Source organism: Macrotis lagotis, chromosome 1, assembly GCF_037893015.1.
Source record: "Macrotis lagotis isolate mMagLag1 chromosome 1, bilby.v1.9.chrom.fasta, whole genome shotgun sequence".
NCBI lineage: Eukaryota > Metazoa > Chordata > Mammalia > Peramelemorphia > Peramelidae > Macrotis > Macrotis lagotis.
Window position 1 is genome coordinate 592047622 of NC_133658.1, and position 24983 is coordinate 592072604.

Below are 24983 nucleotides of genomic sequence, written 5' to 3' on the forward strand. Positions count from 1 at the left end.
ACTGGTATTCTTATAAATTTGACTAGGTTTCCTATATATTTAATAAATGATGCCTTTATCAGTTAAACTTGCTTTAAACATTTTTCTCCCAGTTTTCTGATTTCCTTCTATTATTGATTTTGTTTGTGCAACCCCTTTTAAATTTATTATTATTCATTTTACACCTTGTAATACTTTCTATTTCTTGATTGGTCATTACCTCTTCCATTTCCCATAGATACTCCATGAACCCCTAATTTGTTTATGATAGCACCCATTATGTCCAACTCATATAGCCATTTTGACCTTGGTGTATGGTGTGATATGTGGGTCTTTCTTACTTTCTGCCAAACTGCTTTCCAGTTTTCCCAGCATTTTTTCAATACTGAGATTTTTTCCCAAAAGCTTGGATTTTGGGGCTTATCAAACACTAGATTACTATAATCTCTTCCTAATCTATATTAGGTATCTAATTTATTCCTCTGATCACTATTGTATTTCTTAGCCAATACCAGACAGTTTTTGATGATTATCAGTTTGTAATATAATTTGAGATCTAGTACAACTAGAATACTTTCTTTCAGATGTTTTCATTGATTCCCTTGATGTTCTTGACCTTTACTACCATTTCATCAAAAGTAATGGTTACTGACAAAAAGGGAGGTAGGTGTGTTAATAATCACAGATTTCTGTAGAAAAAGAGATATCCTAAGTTTCAGACTGAATGCAATTCACATTTAGAAGAATTTGATCAAGTCACTTAATGTTTCAGTTCCCCAGGTAACTTTCTAAGTTGGTAAAACAGGTAAAACAGTGGCCTAGATAAGTTTTAGAAGGAGTTTCCTCATTGGAAGTATCCTTCACCAATGAAATAAAATGTCTTAACTTGAAAAACATTCTTGAAATCATTATTTTTATTTAAAATGTGAGATCATAACTCCAAAAGTCATCAGGAACAGAAGTAAATATTTTCATTCTTACTATAAATGAAACCAGAAGAGAGAAAGAAAAAATATGACAATTCAAAGGTAATTTTTGAAAGGATAGACATCATAGTCAAGTAGAGTTATTTTCCTTGTTTTGTACAGAGGTAAAAAGAAAAAAATATTTTTCAAAAAGCATGCAATTATCTCAACTTTTAGTGTTCCTGTTGAGGATAGATAGAAGGGGGCAGAGCCAAGATGGTGACAAGAGAGGATCATTTCTTAGGCACTCTCCCATAAAACTCATAAGCTAAGGACTCTAACTAAACTTTTGAGAGACAGAACCCACAGGGGCAGTTCTCCTACTCAAGGTAACCTGAAAAGAGCAGGAAAGCTCTGCTCCCTGGGGTTGGAGGGGCAGCCCACCAGAGGGGTGGCCTGCTAAAGCAAAAGAACTTCAGCCTCCTGGAGGCAGCCCCAGGGCACTGGGAGCTGAAGCTCACAGCAGCAGGGGAGTTTCCTGACATGAACCCTGGGGAGCACTGGACACAACTTGGGGGAACAGCGGAGAACCTCTGCCAGAGTGAGCACATGAAGCCTAGCCCTTAAGGCACACAGCGAGCAGGGTGGCTACTGCAGCCTAGATCCAGGAACAGGAAGCAGAAGCCATTAAGTAGGAGCCCCCAGGGCATTAGCCCATTGAACCTAGGGAGGGAGCGAGAGAGAGACTGCCAAGCTCTGTCCTCTGTCCCTGGAACAGGACACTGGGGTTCTGACCACATTCATATCCTGATCCCAGTCTAGGCCCCCCAATAGAACAGCAGCCCCCCCACCTCAGTCTTGTGGGGGGGGCACTTATGGTCATTCACAGCCCAGGAGGGAGGACAGAGCCTCATACACTGAGACCCTTGTGGGAGTGTTCCAAAAGCTCAGGAAGTACCCCCCAAAACCAGGCTTAGGTTGGGAAAATGAGTAAACAGAGAAAAAAGAGGAATACCATAGAGAAATACTAGGCCTGTGAGCCCAAGAAAGATCAAAACACTCAGTCTGAAGAGGAGGAAGCACAAGCTCCTGCATCTAAAGACTCCAAGAAAAACAGAAATTGGGCTCAGGCCATGACAGAGCTCAAACAAGACTTTGAAAATCAAATGATGGAGTTAGAAGAAAAACTGGAAAAAGAAATGAGAGAGATGCAGGAAAAACATGAAAATAAAGTCAGCTGCTTAGTCAAGTAAATACCAAAAAAATGCTGAAGATAATAGCATGCTAAAAACCAGCTTAGGTCAAATGGATAAAACAGTTCAAAAAGCTATTGAGGAGAAGAATGCTTAAAAAGAGATAAGAAAGCTCTCTCAGGAAAACAAATCCTTCAGACAAAGAATAGAACTCAGGGAGATTGCTGAATTTCTGAGAAATCAGGACTCAATACTTCAAAACCAAAAGAATGAAAAATTAGAAGAAAATGTGAAACATCTCATCGAAAAAAACAACTGATATGGAAATCAGATTTAGGAAAGATAATTTAAAAATTATTGGAATACCTGAAAGTCATGATCAGGAAAAGAGCCTTGACATCATTTTCAAAGAATTACTACAGGAAAATTGCCCTGATATCCTAGAAGCAGAGGGCAAAATAGAAATGGAGAGAATCCACAGATCCCCCTGAGAAAGAGATCCCCAAAACACCAACCCCCAGGAATATTATAGTTGAGTTCCAGAACTCCCAAGTGAAAGAGAAAATATTACAAGCAGCCAGAAAGACACAAGGACATATATTGTGGAGCTGCAATCGGGATTTCACAGGACTTAGCAGCAACTACATTAAAATCTCATAGGGCTTGGAATATAATACACCAGAAGGCAAAAGAGCTTAGAATGCAACCAAGAATCAACTACCCAGCAAAACTGAATGTCCTTTTCCAGGGAAAAAGATAGATTTTCAATGAACCAGGAAAATTTCAAATATTCCTGTTGGAATGGCCAGAGCTGAACAGAAGGTTTGATCTTCAAATACAGGACTCAGGTGAAGCATAGAGATTGGAGGAGAAAGGGAAAATATGAGGGACTTAATGATGATGAACTACATGTATTCCTGTATAGAAAAATGACACTGATAATACTCATATGAACCTTCTCAATTAATACAGCAGGTAAAAGGAGCTTTTAAAGATGAAGCACAGGAGAAAGCTGAATTTAAATATAAAATATGATGTAAAAAATGGAGTCAATAGAAAAAAGGGAAATGTAATGGGAGAAATTAAAAGGAGAGGGGGAATAGGCCAAGATATTTAATATAATAAGATTTTTCTTTATTACAATGAGCTATTGCAATGATATGGAAGGGGGGAAGGCAAGAGGGAATGAGGGAATCTTTGCTCTCATCAGACATGGCTAGGAGAAGGAACAGCATATATACTCAATGGGGTATAGACATCTGGAGTAAGAAGGAGCGAGACAGGTGGGACGGGGGAAGGGGTGGGGATGTGAATGATGGAGGAGAGGATGGACCATGGGAGGAGAGTAGTCAGATATAATACATTTTCTTTTTTACTTCTTGCAAGGGGCTGGGATTGGATAGCCTGTCCGGGACCATAGGGCCAGGTGGATGCTGGGCCTAAGGGGTGGTATGGGGGTTCGGGGCCTCTTGGCCCCATGGCCAGGGATCTTTCTGCTGCGCCACTCAGCTACCCTACAGCAGAGTCAGAGTGAAAGGACAGGGAAAATATAGTATATGGTAGTGGAGAAATATGAAAGGAGGGAGTTGTGATCAGCAATGGAAATGGTGGAAAAATATGGAAGTAACTTTTGTGATGGACTTATCATACACAACAGAGTAGGTGGTGTTGGATCATAGACTGAAGCTCATTTATTATTATTATTATTTTTTGGGGGGGTGCAGGGCAGATGGGGCTGGGTGGCCTGACTGCGGCTGCATAGCAGGTTGATCATTGGGTGTCTGAGGCCGGATTTGGACCCGGGTGCTCCTTGCTCAAGGGCTTGTGCTCTGTCTGCCACCTGACCGCCCCTACTATTATTACTATTTTATTTTCTTTTGGGTGTTTTTTCCTTTTTTTTTTGGTTTTTGCAGGGCAGTGGAGTTGGGGTGGCTTGAATGTCACACAGCTGGGTAATTATTAGGTGTATGGGGCCAGATTTGGGCTTAGGGGCTCCTGGCTCCAGGGCTGGTGTTCCATCCACTGTGCCACCTGGTCATACCTACAATTATTACTATCATTATTTTTTTAATTTTGATTTTAATTTTTTTCTCTCCCCTTTACTTTATCGCTCAAGCGAGTCTATATTTTTTGGGGGGAGGGTGTATATTGTTTACTCTTAAACAAGAATATTTTATTAATGTATAAAAATTATTTGTACAAAATTAGAATAAATAAATATTAAATTAAAAAAAAAGAATCCTCCTGGTAAAGATGATCAGACTCTAAATTAAAACAGAAATAGGACCTGGTGAGTGATGTTTTGATGGAGCTGAATGTTTAAAAAAAACAAAATTTAAACATTTTTGAGGAACAAATTGCTTTAGTCAGGAAAGACAAAAAAAGCTCATTTTAGTTAATTCATGTGTTTTTTTAAACTATTTCAGTTATATAATTCATAACACTGTAGAAATCTTTGGTGGTAACCTGTGGATTAAGTTCCCTGAAAATTTTTTTGTTATATGCAACCAATAAAATATGGTCAAGTAAAAAAATGGAATCGATAGAAGATGCAAGTGATAGAGGGCTGACATAGAGTAAGGAAGATCTAATTTCAAATTTATCCTCATTTATTTACTAGATATGTGACTCTGGGGAATCACTTAACTTTTCCATTCTTCATCTTCCTTGACTGTGAAATGGAAATAATATCATCACTTACTTCAGGGTTGTTGTGAGGATAAAAAGGGTTAATATTTGTAAAATATTTTTTAAACTTCAAAGTGCAATATAAATCCTAGCTATTATTATTATCATTATCACTATAAGGTAAAAGATCAACATAAAGAAAAATACAATTTAGGCATCAACATTTATTTAAGAAGATGTTGAGTTAAAGAAAAATCTATAAAACCTGATTAGATTCTCAGACCAAGCAAACATTTTCTTTGAAAAAATCAGACTCTCAATTAATTAGATAAAATTAGAATAAAGAATAGCAAATCCTATGTATAATTATAACCCATTCTATTTAGACAAACTATCGATAATGAAAAATGGAAATGGTTAATGACAATAACATTGACTTTAATTATTACCATTTTCTAGAGAAGTTTAATTAATGTAAAGAAGTGACTGTGACATGGCCAAAAGTCCAAGGAACTACCTCATCTAACAACCATTTTATTGCTTTGCTACCCAATAAATAATAAACATTTCTTAAGTGCCTTCTATATGTAAAGTGTTATGCTAAGTGTTTAGGATACAAGTAAGAAAAAGAAAGAAAATTCCTTTCCTCAAGCATTTTGCTGTCTAATGAGGGAAGAAAATACACAAAGGGAAGCTAAAAAGTGTGACTAGATTTGCCAGAGGGTGCCCTGCATAGGGGCATAATGTTGGTGGAATTTGTAACCAGAGTAGCTGGTAAAAAATGAAGAATGTTGGAAGGGAGGGAGGGAGGGAGACTTTTGAGAGGAGTTTTCTGCTTCTTTGGTCCTTCAATCAGAGTGGAGAGGTAACTGATGGTACTGAGGAAGTGATGAATAACAAAGTTGATGCAAACTCTATGATGATGAAATTTGAGTTCATTCTTGTGGAAGCATGTATAGGAGTGGAAATCAAGCAGAGTAGTCAGTGGGAAAATGCCAGTTATGGAAGCCTACAATAATACTGATTTAGTGTACTAGTTTATTTGTATAATATCCACAAAGAGAATGGCATAAGGATTTGAGTATTTCCTTCATAAAACATATTGAGAGAAATAAAGAGGAAAAAAATATCTCCAGAAATCTTGGTTTGAGACCTAGCTAAGTTAACCATTCCAAGGCCATTTGATTAGTTAGTCTAGGGGAATGAATGAAAGTGAAATGAGTTCTGGAGAATGTGTGGTCATGGTGACTCACCAATGTATAGATAGGGTCTAATGGGGGAAAATAACATCTAGTTTCCAATCCTTCTAGTCCTATTTTCAGTACAGGCCTTGAAGCTATCATCCAGTGAAGCAATTTTCAGGGCCAGCTGTTCTTATCAACTGCCAAGCAAATTCCACCCACGGGGTAAATAATCTAACTTATCTGAAAGAGAGACAGGAGGTAGCAGGTACTAGGAAAATCAAGACACCATTATTTCTGCTCAGACCATAAAGAAAACACTCCAAGATCTTGGACCCCAAATCACTGGGAATAGCTTGCTCCCAAATTAAGTGACCTCAGTCAATATTCTGTGAAACTTCCCTTAGGGAGAAGTAGCCCTGACACCTGCTCCTATAGGTGCTACAGCCAAAGCTACTGAAATCCAGAAAAGAAAGTTCTTGCTTCCAAAAGTCCATTAAACTATTAAATACTTCACAGCAGAAACTGATAAAAAAATTTTCCAGTGGAAATGATATCTAAGAAGAGATATTAATATTTTCTTTGTCTCTGTATATTAATAATGATGGAACTTTTCCATCTTACTGGCAGGCTTCCATATGTCTCAATAGAAAGCAAGATCCTTGAGAGTAGGGACTTTTTTCCTCTTCTATTTATATCCTCATTGCTTAGTATAGTGCTTTGTGATTCTCATTTCTCTATCATTCTAACTATTGGTGCTTGTGACTGACTTGTACCTGGCTCCAATCACAAATTGCCTATTTGTAAAAAACCTATTTACTATTCGACTGGCTACATATATTGGGCATTCTTAGGTAAGATTTTAAGCACAACAGGTTTTCCCTAAATTTTTTTTCCTGAGTTTTCCTCCCTGTTCTTTTCTCCACATGATATTTTCTTCCATGTTCAAGTGATTCTGATTTGTAATTACTATCTTCTCACCAAAGTATTTGAATACTTTTATCAGAAACTAAACTATAAACTGCTAGTTTATAAGGCAGCAATTACTGTGTGTGGAGGGGCAGTTGTCAATCTTAGCTCTAGTATATCAGAAGATTTTTTTGTCAAAATTAAATTTACTCTTATTTAAAAAAACATTTTTTCCGAATTAGCAAACATTTGTTTTCTTTTCTCCAGCCACAATTAAGAAAATTTAAAATACAACACTACTGAATAACAAATATAGACAGCCAACAAAAAAAATTCTGAATTTTCCATGTCCAAAATTATCTCATTTTGTGTCTTAACTCTATCATTTTTCTTGATCTCCTGTTTCCTTTGGGAAGTACACCAGTCTCTTGCCTTTGGGATAAGGGAAGAAGACACCATTCCATCTTACTAAGTCTCCTGTCTACCACTGGAAAAGAAATACTATTCCTTTGCATCAGATTTCTCCCTTCTGGGGTAGAGGAGAAAGATCATTTCATTGCATTTCCTACCTGATCTTCTACCTTGAAGAAAGGGGGAAAACTCCATTCTTTTGTTCCTGGCATTTCACCCAAATTGCTTAAGAATCTTAAAGGATTCCACCCTGAGACCAAATACCTTTGATAACCTACCTCAAAGCTTAACAAATTCCAAGTTCATTTTCACTTTATTTAGTATTTTGAAACCCCAGCTGTCATCATTCAAACCTTGCTCTTGTTCTTCTACTAGTCAATCTTTTATTCCCATCCCCTCATCCCAATTCCTTCAATATATCACCCTAAATCTATCCACTTTTTTTACTACACCTCTGGAATTTTTGCTCTATGGGCAACAAATTTTCTTTCATATTTTCCTTTCCGAGTCCTTCCATCTTTTGGGTCTCATTGAGATCTGGATCCCTTCTGATGTCAACTTCCTTTGCTACCTTTTCCAGCTGAAATTTGACTTATTCCTTCCACTCACTGGTTGAGGAGGGGGATGGTTCATTCAATCCACATCGACTACCCAGTCAAAATTCTGGTAGTTGTTTTCTACCTAGAACACACACCTTCTTACCAGAATTCAGTGCCTGCTTCACATCCTCTCTCTCTCTCTCTCTCCTCCTCAATTCTTGCCTTCATTCTTGGAGACATACACACACATACCTATATATAAGTTTCACATAACCTACTCTTTCACTCCACCTCTCACACAGATTTGGGCATACCCTTAATCTTGCTGATCAGACAAATATACTAGTTCCATTTTAGTGAACTCTGAAATCCCTAACCTGAAAATAATCTATTATTATTCTACCTCTTACTCTAGCATGTTACCTTAAATTCTGTTCTACAATCTCACAGTGACCTCCATTACTCCAAAGTCTCAGGTCTTTCCCAGGCTATTACCCTTGCCCTGATTACATTTTCTTCTTTGACCCATCTTGATTCCTTTGTGAACAAGTTCAATTCTACACCATCTTCTTCCTTCTTAACTCTCTTGTTTCTTATCTTAATGCTGACCTTGTCCTGACAAACTCTAAACTTCAATCATTTGTCCTTACTCATATACATGTGAAGTTGAAAGAAGCTGAAGAAAATCTTGCAATTGTTCTGATTGGATTGACTTACCAATTTGTTATGTAACTTCACCTGGTCCTTCTCTGTCTCTATCTTCTCCATACTTCTTTCATAAGCAGACATGACTCTTCTTAGCAAGACAACTCCTTTCCCTATATAAATTATCCTGCAAATTTCCTCTATCGTCTTAATCCTCTTTCTTCAATCTCTGTCTATTGGACACTTCCCCACTACCTTCACACTCTATCATGTCTCCCATAATCTTATTATTTTTAGACTTTTGCAAGGCAATGGGGTTAAGTGGCTTGCCCAAGGCCACACAGCTAGGTAATTATTAAGTGTCTGAGGCCAGATTTAAACTCTGGTACTCCTGACTCCAGGGCCAGTGCTCTATTCACTGTGCTACTTAGCTGCACCTGTCTCCCCTAATCTTAAAAAAATCCTTCCATTTCTGCTAATTACTGTCCCAAATCTTTTCTTCCTTTCCCTTTGTGGCTAAACTCTTTGAAAAAGTCTTCTATAATAAGTTTAAATTTCCTTTCAGCTCATTCTTTTTTAGATTCATCTACTGTCTGGCTTTAGATCTCTTTATTCAACCAAAACAGCTCTACCTATAGTTGCCAATCATCTTTTAATGACAAATTTAATGGCAATCCTCATCCTTCTTGATCTCACTGTAGCTTCTGACAATGTTGATCACACTACTTTCTTTGATATCTTCTCTTAAGGTTTCCATAATACTATTCTCTATACAGATTCTACTACCTATCTAACCAATCCTCACTTTTTTTGTTGGATCTTCATTCAAGTCATACTTCTTAAACATGGATATCCTCCAAGGATAAGTCCTTTGAACTCTTTTTCTATTTGTCTTACTACTATTTCACTTGGTGATCTCAGAAGCTCCCATGGTTTCAGTCATCATCTCTTTGCTGATGATTCTCAGATCAACTTTTTAGTTCTAAACTTAAAGACTTCCCTTGTCAATTGCTATTAGGCATCTAAACAAACTGAATGTCTTTTAGACATTTTAAATTCAACATATTCAAAACTGAACTCATTATTTTTCTCTCCCAACCTTTCTCCTTTCTAAGCTTTCCTATTACTGTCAAGGGTACCACCATCCTTCCAGTTTCTTATTCTCCCAATGTAGGGCTCTTGACTCATTCTCATCCTGCATGTCTCATTAATCATCAGATCTTTTTAAATTTTTGCCTTTGTCTTTGATAAATGCCTCTTTCAATCCTCTGACACTATCACCTCTCTGGAATAAGGTCCTCAGCATCTCACACTTGGGATATTTTATCGCCCTACTTCAAGTCTTTCCCCATCCCTGGCTATCCTCCACTAAACTTTCAAATTAATCTTCCTTAAGAGCATATCCAACTGTATCATTCCTCTATTCAATAAACCCTAGTGACTTCCTATCACCTCCAGGATCAAATATAAAATCCTCTGTTCTTCATTAAATAACCTTCACACCATGGCCCACCTTCTATCTCTCAATCTTCTTCCACCTTACTTCCTCCACCACATACTGTATGTCTCTTTGCTGGTCCTTGAACAAGACATTTCATCTCCACATTCTAGGCATTTTCACTAGCTTCTTCTCATGTATATAATAATCTTCTTCCTTATTTCCATCTCTTGCCTTCTCTTCAATTCTTTAAGCTTTTGATAAAATCTTCATTTCTACAAGAAAGCTTTTCTGATACTCCTTAATGCTATTGTCAATTTTTATTGATTATTTTCAATTGATATGGTTGTTCATAGCTCATAGTTGTTTTCTATGTTGTCTCCTTCTTTAGATTTTAGATCCATTGAAAATAGGGCTTGCTTTTTACTTTTTTTGTTCCCCTAATGCTTAACATGGTTCCTTTGGTAATAGGTCAAACAAATGATCCTTCTGTCTTAATTTATCTCCTTCTGATTCTGCAGATTCCACCTCCTCTTCTTAGGTACCACTCTCCTATATATAGTTTCCTCTTTTGGAAAGAAAGTTCCTCAAAGTTAGAGATTGTCTCATTTTTTTTTTGTTTGAATTCTCAGTGCCTTTCATAGGGCCTAGCACCTAGTAGGTAAAATGCTGAGAAGACAGTAGAGTTGACCTGGGGAAGAAGGATTTCCTGCTGTGAGTTCAAGCTATAGGGATGATGGAACAAGAACCAGAATGACAAGATCATAGGACAAAGTTATAGTGAGCATATGTCAGAGATCAGTCATAAGGCTACAGTGGGTGATTTTGGAACTTTATCAAGGTTAGAGATAACACTTGGTTTCTCAGATGTGAAATATGCACCAAAAATTATGCTATCAAGTGTTTGGGTTGAAGGACCAACCCAAAAAGCACTGCCTCACAGAAAAGACTTTAACTGGGCTCTTTTCAACTAGATTCAGAGCCATCACAATATCCTTCAAGGAAAGAAAAGTAGCATTGTACAGCTCAGGTTGTTGCCTCTCATTCCTGTGACATAACATGATTATCTCTTTCTTAAAGGTTGGTTGCTACTGGCAACATGCTGCAACCTGTTCATACCTACTAAACACCTTAATCTTTTGAGTTATTTGTAATTTTATATTTTCTGAAGTAATCTCATATGGCTTACAATCAACAGTATTAGGAGAATATCATTGTTAAAGAGAGGAGGAATTTCACTTCTGGGAATAGATTAATATTTCTTTTCTCTATAACATTTGTCCAAGATATAAATAATTTAATACACTGTTTAGATAGTTGCATTTGACGCACAGGGCAATAAACATTTTTCTTCCACTCTGTTTTTCCTGTATAAATAGATAAATTTCTTTTAGATTACTATTGATCTCATTGTTAATGTTTTGTAGTATTCTGAGGATAGCTTTAATTGGTGTCATGTCATACATGAATAGAAACATTTCGAGAACCCTATCATCATAATTTTCCACCTTACAAAAGACATCTTCTGGGCCATCAAATCAGTACTTTGACAAACATATTATTATACACCTTGCTAGTTCTTAATACATAATGTATCACTGGGGGAAAGATTTTTTTCTATAATCTAGGGGCAGCTAGGTGACACAGTAGATAGAGCACCAGCCCTGGAGTCAGAAGGACCTGAGTTCAAATCCAACATCAGACACTCAATAATTACCTAGCAATGTGAGTAAGGGCAAGTTGCCTAACCCCATTGCTTTGCAAAAGTAAAACCAAAACAAAATGATTTCTACTACTCAGTATCATATGCATTGTGATGGACATATAAGAGATATATTATCTCAATAATCTATTTGTAGTTGAGTTTTATTCTAATTCTTTTATTCTGATACTTTCCCCAAAATCACTAAGCAATAAACAGTAGGATCTTATGTTCTCTCAGTCAATCTTATGTTTTTAAAAACATGTTTTGCTAAAAGAATCACCTACAAAAGTTACCTGTTTTCATCAAGAAAGCCTTATACATAGACCAGTTTTGTAAAAATTTTAGAGAAATGGAAAAAAAAACAGGAATCTGAGTTGGAGGTTTTTGCTGTCTTCTTGATCATTATTTTTAGGGTTGTTTTTTAAAACACCATTTGTAATATTTTCCCCACTCTTTTTATTTCTTTGGACAGTCTCTTTTCTTTGGATACCTTAAAAAATTGGTCTCTAAATGTTTGCAATTATGTTGTCTCTTGTCCGGGGTCTTCTTCCCCGGACTCCCGAGTGAGCTCCTCAGTGGGCACTGCTTCAGGCGTCCCTGGTTTTTCCCTCCCCCGGGGATCAGCGAGGAGGGACTCAGGCAGACACTTCTTCAGGAGGCATATGTTTTATTAGGTGCAGAGGGATCCCCCGAATAGCTCAGGGCGCTGGTTAATATAGGGAGTTATTTCCGGGCTGCCACCCCAATCCGCCCCGAGGGCAGAACCTACCACCCGATTGGAGCAATGGACACAGGCCAACCAGGCGAAGCCACTGCTCCCCTTAAGGAGCCGTGTCTTCTCTGGGTTGGTCTGACCTCACTCCCGGGGAGGTCCTATCCACCCAGGCGGTCAGGGCCGACCCCCGACAACTCCCCCTTTCTTCCCCGGACTCCCGAGTGAGCTCCTCAGTGGGCACTGCTTCAGGTGTCCCTGGTATTTCCCTCCCCCGGGGATCAGCGAGGAGGGACTCAGGCAGACACGTCTTCAGGAGGCATATGTTTTATTAGGTGCAGAGGGATCCCCCGAATAGCTCAGGGCGCTGGATAATATAGGGAGTTATTTCCGGGCTGCCACCCCAATCCGCCCCGAGGGCAGAACCTACCACCCGATTGGAGCAATGGACACAGGCCAACCAGGCGAAGCCACTGCTCCCCTTAAGGAGCCGTGTCTTCTCTGGGTTGGTCTGACCTCACTCTCGGGGAGGTCCTATCCACCCAGGCGGTCAGGGCCGACCCCCGACAGTCTCTGGCCTGGATTTCTTCCTTTCAGTTTGCAAGATCTTTTCTACTAGCTCTTGTATTCCACCCATATGGCATCTGAGAACTAAGAATCACTTGCATATCATGATAAGGTATTAGAGTAGGATTTTAGTTATAGAAGATTAGCCATATAATACAAAGTAAACTACATTCCCAACACTGATTCCTGATCCTTCCTTACATATTTATAATGCTCCTAGCATTCAGGACACCTCCAACCTGCTTACTAGAATTGAACGAGGATTTACTACTGTGCAGTTGGTGAGAAGGAAACCAAAAGATGCCCGGGGAGTTATGAGATTTCAATGTGATGATTTATTCACTGATCCAGAAAAGTCCTACTGAATGAGGCCAGCCCCTCTACCCAGAGAATGACAGATGCCTGTAGGGTTCCCACCAGAGGTAGTTTAATTGGTTTTTATGCTAATTCACCCTTCTTTTTTTGAGTTATGGAAATTCACAGGAGTAGTCAGTCAGTGCTCATATTCTATGAAGCAGAAAAATAAGCTAGAATATACTCCAGAGGAAAAGTGCTTTGTAAATCCGATAAATCAATAACCAATGACTTCTGAAAGATCATGTCTTCTAGATATATAAAAGAGTTGATCTGATATGTTTCTGTAAATGAATACTTGAGAATATGGTTTCTTCCAAGAATTCTATTAGGCCGAAAAATGGACTTCTCAACAGTTTTTCCCAATATAGATTATATACAATGGAATAAAAGCAAAAGTAGCATTAATACAGGAGAAGAGATCTAGATCTGTAGTTAGGTTTTTGAATCCTAAATTATGCCCTTACTGAAATCACCATTCTTTCAGTTTTTAAAGCATTGTGCCATGCAATTTATCACTTTACATTTTTCCTAAGTTATTTTATATTTGAGTCTAATGTCAACTAGATTTTAAGCCCCTCAAGGACAGAGATAATTTATTAAACTTCTCTCTCCCCTACAGGATTTAGTTTAGAATTTTGCATATTATAGGAACTTAGTAGATATTTAATGATTTATTGATCACAAGAATTTAAGTTATCACCATTACCAGAGTCTGATAACAAAAGTAAAGATAAAAATATGAGAACCTGTGGTCCAATTAATGTATTCATTATCTGCTTTCATCTCCTTCTTTGAACACATTGTGAAAGTAGAATCCATTTATTCAAAGAAATGACTACAGTAATAATGAAATTTGAGTACTTTGATAGTCCAGTGGCAAAGATTTCTGGGGAGGTGAGACATTTTAGTGCTCCCCAGACCACTTTAGGCTGCATTTAATTTTTTTTAGTTAATAAATATTTGTTTTCTCTTTCATCTTCCTTACTACCAAATATTTTTAAAAATTGAAAAAAAAAACTTAGCAGTGGATCACCTTCTGCTTGGAGCAATCTTAACCTCTCTTACTAGACAAGTTAGGCTAGCTTTTCTTTAAAAGATAATGAAACTTTTTTCAATATCTGATTGGCTAAGGAAACTAAAGACTCAGGATATTGATTTTACTTCCTCATCATCTGGATACTAAAATATTCTCTCCGATGCTTATATGGTGGGAAATAATAGGCAACTGAGGCAAGTGAGTTTTGCTCAGCTGAAGCCATTCAATGTATTCTCGGTTCCTATTCTTATTGAATATTCTTCTTTTATGTCTAGATAAATCTCTTTTTTGTTAACTATTGAATGATCCACAAGTGTCTTATTTTGTTTTAATATCAAACCTAAACTACCAAAGGCTTGGTACAGAGTAACAGTCCCATGCTAGACTATTTTAAAATGGCCTTCCTTCCTTCCCTCCTTCCTCCCTCTATTTCTCTCTGTCTCTCTTTCTTTCTTCTTTTTTTTTTTTTTTTGGAGTATATCATATATTTTTCTTGGTGGAGATGGTTACATGTTTCCATTATTGTTAAGCAGACATGCAGTGCTCTTTATCAGTCTCTCTCTATAGCATTATCACTTTGATTTTTTAAGGTTTTTGCAAGGCAAATGGGGTTAAGTGGCTTGCCCAAGGCCATACAGCTAGGTAATTATTAAGTGTCTGAAGTTGGATTTGAACTCAGGTACTCCTGACTCCAGGGTCGGTGCTCTATCCACTATGCAACCTAGCTGCCCTAGCATTAGCACTTTGACCTGCCCTTACCTCCTACCTATTTTTTCCTTCTTGAGAAAATTTTTCAGTGACATTGTCACTTCTGGATCTCTGCTTCTGTATTGCCTGCCCCTTCTCAGTAACCTTTTCTCCTTTCATTCTACCATTGTAATTTTTTGTATTTTTCTTTTCATATTTGATCACTGATTAGCTTATGCATCCAGGTACCTATGATTCAAAGAGTATATTTAATCACAGTTAGGGGTCAGATACTGTGGGGGAGCATTCCAGAAACTGATAGATGTGGGGCATTTGGAGCATTTAAGTCATCCAGATTTGGAGTAGTTTCCTTTCTGTCATCATTGTGCCTTAAGTGGTGATGGTGGTAGTAGAATCATCGCTGTTGGAATTAATTTGGGCAATGTTGTGTGACACTACAAGACTGCCCATAACAAAGGATCACAGAAGCAGGACTGGGAAGGACCTTCAATATTCTTATTTTGCATGAGAAAGCCAGGACATAGAAAGTTTTGATGATTTACCTAGGGTCACGAGTAGTAAGGGGCAGAGCTAGGATGGGAGCCCATGCTCTGGGACTACAGATTCAGTGCTTTTTGCATTACATCACATTGCCTGACCTTCTATGTTCTTTTCCCAGAACAGAATTTGCATCACTTTGTCCCTACAGCACAGCATCCCTAGTAATAATGACACTCTCACTGACTGCAGGTGACTGAGCATTTATAATGTCATCATTACTCTATGTATGTGTTTGTGTGTGTGTGTGTGTATGTGTGTGTGTGTGTTCAAAGTGATTTTTCATCTTTACTTCTTTAACATGAAAACATCAGATAAGCATATTTTAGTTTGGTCTTTGGGATGCATGATTCCCTCATCTCTTTCATCATTATGTTTGACTCATTTGCTTTTCAAATAATTTTCCTTTCATGGTTTCCCTGCCCCACTGTCCCTTTGTCCTTTCCTTCTTACCAGTGATCTCATCCCCAAATCTTAGTATCTGTCTCCTTGAACTGGACAACTCTAGTTAAATATTCCATTTAAGGGTTAGTGAAGAGGAGCTTAGACTAGAAGTGAATTCATCTGACTGAGTTCATGAGATCTCAATTACCTCATTTATAAAAAAGAAAGAATGATTTCTGTCTAAGAAAGATAGCATGGTAAAGAGCTGGGATCAGAGACAGGAAGACCAGAACTCAAGTTTTACCTTCTCTTTGTTCTTTCCCATTAAATAGTTCAATGTTATAGAAAATATGCTTTATTTGGAGTCAGAGAACTTCAATTCAGATCCTCTATTAGCCACTGACTCCCTGTGTGACCTTCAGCAAGTCACTATCACTGAGCCTCAGCTTCCTCATCTCTGAATCATATTTCATGACCTCCAAAGCTATGACCCTATAAACTCACTTGCCTCTAGTCTTAGTCATAGACATGCATTACATGATAAATTACATGTACAGTGTCCTGGCACACTTGAGTCCATGTTTGAGCCAAGTTCCTTAAATTTTCATTAATTAAATGGTTAATTTGATAAATGGATCAATTAAAAAATATTAGTACATAATAATCTGTTGATATGTTGACCCAGTAAGAGGAATTTGCCTTCTAAATTATTTACTCCTCCTGTAATCAATAATGCTTTAATCAAAAGGAATGACTAATCATAGTTTATTGGGCATTATGTTAGCCAGTGGGAAAGATACTTTGTGGCATGTGAATCTTCTTGGTGCCCATCAAATCACACACTGGGTATAGACCTATTCATTTTGCCTCTGCACAGGGTCAACCCTAACCATATTGATCTCTCTTATGACTGTACCATTAGTTTCACTTCCTTGGTCATACTCTTCACCCAATCTCTCTTAGACTATCTTTAATAAACTCTTAGTTGATCTATAATGTCCATGCCAGCTATAGAATCCTATAAATTAGTGAAAACCTGTCTTTTCCACAGGAATAATAATTTTTCCCATCTTAGTCCATTTTTGGAGATTTTTATCTTCTATTTCTTCCTTATTTTATTTCCATTTCTGCCATTCAAAAATGGCAAATATTTTTGCTTGTTGTACATTAGTGCAAATTGTCTGTTAGCAGAGCAACACCTTCTTCTGTCTGAGAACCATCCCCCAACATTATCCATAGATCATGGTCATAGACTTCCAACATGGATTTTGAGAGGTTTGAATTGTTTAGAATCCTAGGATTCCCCCCTCAGTTCCAACAATCTGTTCATAGAAGGAGATGAAAGCAGGTGTACAAGAAAGAATGCAATAATCAGATCTCAGGTCCCCAGTCTCCTCTCTCACAAATGGCAGCAGCTGGACTCCAATTAAACTCCATAGTTTAAATGAGGACATTGGCACTCAATTTTCCTAAATAAATCTACTTCTTTCAGAACATCAAGAGTTTTTCAAAAAAATCAAATGGTCACTCTCTTGGGCATTTTTAAGTTAATGAAATTGTGTTTCTTTTAAATAACACATGGGTGGCCCATTTTTTCTCTCTCTCTCTTTTTTTGGTTTTCATTGCTGATAGAATCATACAATGATAATAAACATCAAGTGTGTGAACTGGAAGGGCTCTTAGAGACTATCTGGGCCAATGCCTTCATTTTGCAGAGGAGAGAACTTATGGCCACAGTGGGGAAAAATATTTATTAACTCAAAGTCACATGATTAGTCAATGAAAGAACTGGGACTCCAACCCAGTCTCCTGAATCCTGGTTATCTTCTTTCCTCCACTAGACCCTGCTGTTTGGGATGTCTGAGGCAAAATGGGGCATCTGCACATTATTTCACAGTGCTTATTATCCTAATTATTTATCCAGAGTGACACTTTATTGAGAGAGTCCTGGGACATATGGCATTGACCTGGGCCACTGCCTGTTCATTCAGCCATATGCTTAAACTGACTCTTGCCCTCATTTGAAATCAATGTGTCCACCACTCTGCACTGGCAGCATTTGGAAACTAGTGCCTCTTATCTAGTAACATCAGACTCATTCAAATATAAATCATCAATACAGTAAGTAATTAAACAGATGACACCAATCACATCTCCAGCAGAGTGTTGCGCCTGGGACAAACCTGCAGGGATTGGGTTGACTCCCAATAGCAGCTGTTTTGCTTTGTATTATTTTAGCCTCAAAGTGATTTCTTTTTGTGGTTCCTGAGGGAGAGATAGATGAGGAACAAATGGTACAGAGCTGGACAGTATGGCAAAATAGTGAGTGTGTGACTATGATACAGTGGTAAAGAATATTTGTTAATATAAAATTCATCCTTAAATAAAATTATAATAATTGCACACAGATCTCTATAGAGTTCTTTAGGTTATAAAATGCTTTCATTAAATTCTAATCTTCACTGATCTTCAAAAAATATCTTTGGAGATAGAAAGGATAAGACAAGATATTTTGTTTTGTTTTGATCCAGGTCTATGATTTCATTGTTATAGAGAACCCTAGTGATGCAGATCTGCAGTTGCTCTGTGACAATACTCTGGGTCAAGTTATCTTGGGCACTGAGTGTCTAAGTGTCTTGCCCAAGGTTACATGGCTAGAAGGTTTCAAAGATGAGATTTGAAGCAAGGTATTTCTGAGTTTGAAACTAGCTATATTCCATGCTGCCTCTCTTAGCCAGGTATTATTAATTCCCTTTTTATAGAAGAGATAACCAAAGCTTAGAGAAAACAAGTGGCTTGCCTATGCCATACAGAGATAGAGTCATGATTCAAATTTTAGTCTTTTGACATCACGACTAGTATTCTTTCTACTACACTGCTCTACTTCCCAATATGGCCAATATTTTCTGAAAATTTTTTTGACAGAGTTATAGCATGAGATCTTTGAGGGCAGGTGAAAGCAGTTGGCATTATTTAGCTAAGAGGATCAAAAGTTAACCAAAAAAATCTCTTTTAAGTCTTTAAAGGTTTGTAAGTATATATATATATATATATATATATATATATATATATATACACACACACATATATGTATATATATATATATATATATATATACATATATATATATTTATACATACCTACAGACAGACAATATCTAGTTAGCCCTGTCACCTGGAAAATTGTGATGAAACGATAAATGAGAAAAAAGTCTTTGCTTGAGTCTTAGATGTGAATCTATCATGTTCTAATTAGTATTGTATAACAAAGAAAGGGAAACTCCTTGTAAGCAGAGATTGGTTCATTCTTTGTGCTTTCATTTTCAGTATTTAACACATAGTAGTTGCTTATTCAACATTTGCTGATTTATCGATCGATTCATACATTTATCCTATCTTCTCCTCCTATATTATAAGCTCCTTGAGGTCAGAGAATATCTCTTTTTTTATATGTATGTCATATCTAAATGTATATTGTATGAACTAACATAGACAATTAATCTTTTATTGCTTCCCAACATAGATCTACCTCTCCAGTGAAATTGGTCTCACTCTTCTTATACTTACAGTCTTATTCTCAGGATGCCATTACTCCCAACTAGAACATCCTCTTGCTTTGTGTCTACATCTCCAAATGCTACCCAACTTTTGAGGTCTTTTTTACTAACTCTTTTTATGAAAACTTCTCTCATTCTACAAAAGCACTTCTAATCTATTTCTTTCTGAAAATCATTTACCTTTTCCTCTAAGAATATGGATGCTATGCCATTTGGTGCATATATGTTTAGTACTGATATTACCTGTTTATGGTATCTTTTAGCAAGATGTAGTTTCTTTCTTTATCTCTTTCAAATCCGATCTGTTTTTGCTTTTGCTTTGCCTGAGATCAGGATTGCTGCCCCTGCTTTACAAAAGTACTTTTCTCCATATTCTTCTAAAACTTAGTATATTATATAGCACCTTATTCTTTCTTTCATTCATGAATAAATTCTTTCCCAAAATAGAAAGCAAGCTTCCTGAAGGTAAATGTTACATAATCTACCCTTTTATTTTCTTCTGTGTCTCATGCAGAATTGGGCAGAGAGTTGATGAAAGTACATGTTAAAATGAAGAATGTGTTTTAAAAATATTTTGAAAACTAAATTCCAAAATTCTATATGTTTTATTTTAAGCATTTATTATTCTGGGAGGTCCATGGACTTCTTTAGACTGCCAAAACAATCATGACACAAAAAGTTAAGAATTCCTACATTACAGAATAAATTAGAAATTGAACTTACTGTGTAATTGAGATTTCATGTATGAAAGCATAGACTGGGCTCTATAACATTTATATACTATTTATAAAATCATAGGAGGCCAGAATTATATGGAAATTTAGCATTTATCTAGTCTAACCCTTCCATTTTACAGGCAAGGAGAGTGAGGCTCCAAAAGTTTTTGAATAACTAATAAATGATTATTGAATAACCTGTTGTATGTCCAGCTCTATTCTCTATGTCTGATATGAAAAAAAGTAAGTGCTATCATCCCTCATTCCAAAAATTCCCAGTCTATCAGGAGAGACAAGACTAAGACTATATGAGACAATTAGGTTGTGGTATAGATTATAAATGCAGCTGGTATTCAGAGAAGAGATTATGATAGTCTTGAAGGCAATTTTCCTACATCTCTACTGGATTATTAGAAAAAATAACTTTCAACTACTACTTACTAGCTGTTCCATCACTTATATTTTTGTATCACATATGAAAACACTAAAAAAATCATCACTGATGTAATTTAAATATCACATGAGGAACAAATGGTACACACACATATATTGTCTCTCCAACTTGACTGTAAGTTACTTGAAGTATAGGAACCTTATACTAACTTGCCTTATACTAATCTTTATTTCTTAGATAATCTAAGCATAGTATGAACTCACTAAATCTTTCTTCATTAACCATAGCAATCCCTACTCCACTAGGAAGGAAATTGACATATAGTGAGTTTAAATGATTTGTCCATGGTCACACATTTAGTGCTCTTGCAAGCTTAAGTTCTCTCCACTACATGTTGCTGAACTAAAAGCATCTAAAGAAGTCTTGAAAAGGTTGTATCAGTGTGACTTCATCCTAGGAATCAGAACCTTTGCTAAACTCTTGGAGTTTATCTCTATCTATCTCAAAAAAATAAAGATCATAGGATAATATACTTAAAGCTGTAAACAACCTTAAAGGTCTAGTTCAAATCCCCCTCATTTTATAGATAAGAATACTGATGCCCAGGAAGGTTATGACTTGCCCAAGGTCTTAGAATAGTAGAGCTAGCACATAAAAGTTTCTGACTCTAAAACATTCTTTACTATAAACAACACTCAAGAAGCAATGAATAAACAACAGACAATGGTATACAGGCTCACATTTCTCACTTGGGACAATTGAATGAGACATGGAAGAGTTTGGATGTTTGCTGCATCTGGGCTCAGAGTCTGAGGTCCTGTCAATAACTGTCAAATGGGATGAGAATGTTACCTCTTCAGAGGAGAGAATGTTTTGTGGGCCAGAAACCACTCACTGAAGGCTGCTCTGAGTGAGATTTTTCATTGTCCAAATTCAGAGAAGGGTTTCTTCTCAGGGCTCCATCCTGAAAACAAGAGGGTGTAAATTATATATCATAAAAAGTCATAACATCATAGCTTTAGAGCTGGAAAGAAAGTTGTAGGTCACCATATACATATTCCCTTATCCAAGTTCTATAGATGGGGAAATGAAGACTGAAAGATGTTTAAAGGATTTGCATAAGATAACAGTTCTAATAAGTGACTGAGGCAGGATTCAAACTCAGGTCTTGTTTCAAATAAAAGTTCACTGACTATTTCTGCTTGAGTTTACCACTCTCTTTTTGGTCATCGAGAACCATTTAACCTCAAAACCCAAGTGTGTTCTCTTCCTCCCTCCACTTTCTCACACTTTCCTTTTGCAAAAAAGCTGCCTTTGAGTTCTGATCCCAGTCGAGTCTGCCCCAAGCACTGTATTGGGCAAGGAACTCAAAATGTTTACTGGAGTTGGAACTGCTATCACAAAGTGACTTGAGGAAGCTTCCATACTCTTTTTTTTTAGATTTTCTTTTTCAAGGCAATGGGGTTAAGTGGCTTGCCCAAGGCTACATGACCATATTTGAACTCAGGTACTCCTGACTCCAAGGCCAGTGCTTTATCCACTGTGCCACCTAGCCACCCTAGCTTCCAGATCTTTATGAGAAAGTAGCTTCCTTCCTTCTCCCAGCAGTAGAAAACACTTGGATTTGTCTATATAGAGTCAGGGTTGTCTATAGAGATAATATATTTTATATTATATATATTATATATTATAATATATTATTTATATTGTATCTATTATCTATTATATATAATAATATATTATATATATTATCCATATAGAGTCAGTCTTCACAAGTGTGTGTCATCTCCTGTAACTTAAACTCATTGGTCTCATCTCTTATAGTCAAAATCAGATAGACACTAGTGACCTCCACTGCCTTCATTCTTTAAAATTTTACATTTTTCTCTCATTATTTTGACCTAAGAAGGTAACATTTGCCAGGGGACACAAAGTTCCAGCATTACAGACTTCCCAGATTCCCATATTTCCATAGTCTATACTTACTTTGTTGTTGCATGATTCTCTTAGGGGATAAATCCAAAATATTTCTTTATCACTCATTAATGCATTGGTTTGAAGCATCCACTGAGAGGTATGGTGAGGAGCAAACTTCATAAATCTTTAAAATAGACATGAAATAAAAGGAAAGGATTTGGCTTTTTCAAAATATAGGAGAAAAAAACTATTTTTCTCTACTAAAATATTTTTTCAAGTATCCTCAGACAAAAAGTTTATTTGTTGGATGAATTGTTCTTTAGTAAGTGAGCTAGTTCAGAGAGGTTCATATTGTGGATAAAGTATTGGACTTGGAATCAGGAAGAACTCAGTTCAAATCCTACCTCATATATTTCCTGAGTTGTATGATCCTGGCATGTTACTTAATCTCAGTCTCAATTTACTTTTCTGTAAAATGGGGATAATATCAGCACCTACTTGATAGGATTTTTTTGAAGATCAAATGAGATAACATTTGTAAAGTACTTTGCAAACATTAAAGTGCTATATAAATGTTAGCTATTGTTATGAACTAAACCTTTTAAAATATCCCACATCTATGATCTGACATTCAAAGTTTTTCCTTAATATAGATATTTTCTTTCTAACTCATATATTTAAAGGCTCAGCCCATCTTACCTACTCTAAGAAACACAGCATAATGACTTTACCCTACATTTATCTCTTAGAATCATAGACCTTATGTTGAAAGGGAATTCAGAGACCATGTAGCCCAGAGATGTCAAATCTTTGGGGCAAGGTTGGGGGGACAACTCCTGAGTATAAACCAAACCAGATTGCATGCAATTTAACTAAATTGTAATTTAATTATATAGATAATGTTAATATATAGTTTGGGACAGATGATGCAGTAGATAGAGCACTGGCCTTTATATCAGGAGGATGGGAGTTTGAATTCAGCCTCAGCCACTTGCTACTTACTAGCTGTGTGAAGTTGGGCAAGACACTTAACCCTGACTGCCTTGCACCCAGGGACATCACCAGTCATTCTGATTCATATCTGGCCCCCAGACCCATATGGCTCTAGAGGAGAAAGTGAGACTGGTGACTTAGTACAGCACTCCCTCATTCAAATCCAATTCATGTGCTTGTCACAGTATCATCTCTCCTTGATGTCATAGTCTTCTTTGAGAATGAAGGACAATCATCATCATAATATTATGGTTTTCTAAGTGAATAATGTAGCCTGCAGGGATCCATATGAATCCATATCTATATGGTTTACTAATTTCTCCCTATTTCTATTTGAATTTGATCTCACTGATCTAGTCCAAACACCTAATTTCGTAAAGATGGAATCTGAAGTCTAGCAAAGTTAAATGTACTGCCCTGGGTCACAGTAGTGTCAGAATAAGGATTTGCCAGAGCCAGTGTTCTTTCCACTCTCCTACACTTCTACCCCATATTCTACATTGTCATCTGGAACATAGAATCCATTCCTTGATTCTGTGCTCTCTCCTTTGGCTGTTTCCTGCGCATTTGTATTATCTTTCTAACTAGGTCATGACCACAGGCCTCCCTCGCTCACAGTAGGAGCTCAGTAAAGACTTTAGTTGAAATTAGCTTTATAAATTTGGAAACTGGTTCTATTGAGTCAAGGCCCAGTAGAAGACTAGTGTATGTGTTAATGTTCAAAGTACATTTAATGTCTAATAAGAATTTTTCTGACACCTAAAAACTATAGTGTATATAGACAAGATTGTGGAGGAACCTTCATTTATTTAGCCTCTCTTGTAGGGAAAAAGCCACACCCACAATTTAAAAACATTTGGAGTTAAGTAAGAAAACACACGGATGGAAACATCTGAGGTTATTTCAGTAGAATAAGATCCTTCTTTTCTCTGTCGTTATACATTCATTCAGAAAGGGGACCATGTGAATCTACTGCTGGTGTGAAGGAGCAATTATCTGAGTTTGTTGTGCAAGGGGAACTTTGAAAGGGGGAATATTAGACAGCTCGACAGATGGTGTGGACAGGGGTGTGGAATATTGAATAGAAATGAAGCAAGAGTAGTTGCAATCCATCTCTTTCCCACCACCACCACTGAAGAAAAAAATATTTAGTCTATTCTCTTTACTTCATTCCCTCCTCTAAAAGAAAGAAAAATATGCAATTCAGAACCTGTGCTTAGTAGTCAAGCTTAAAACATTTTGTAGGGTCTTTGAGTAAACTTAGAGCATCTTGTTGGATGTGGACATGACTCCATGAGATAAAGGTGATCAATTCACTTCTCAGATAGAAAGTCTACTGTGTGCCTACTTGTTGAATAGTTGGACATTCCAATACTAAAAATATATACTAAATATCAACTGCATATCAAGTCTTATTCGGGGCAGCTAGATAGCACAGTGGGTAGAGCACTGGCCTTGATGTCAGGAGGACCTGAGTTCAAAACTGACCTTGGATATTTACTAGGTGTGTGACCTTAAACCCTGATTGCCTCACACCCAGGGCCATCTCTAGTCATCCTGACTCTTATCTGAT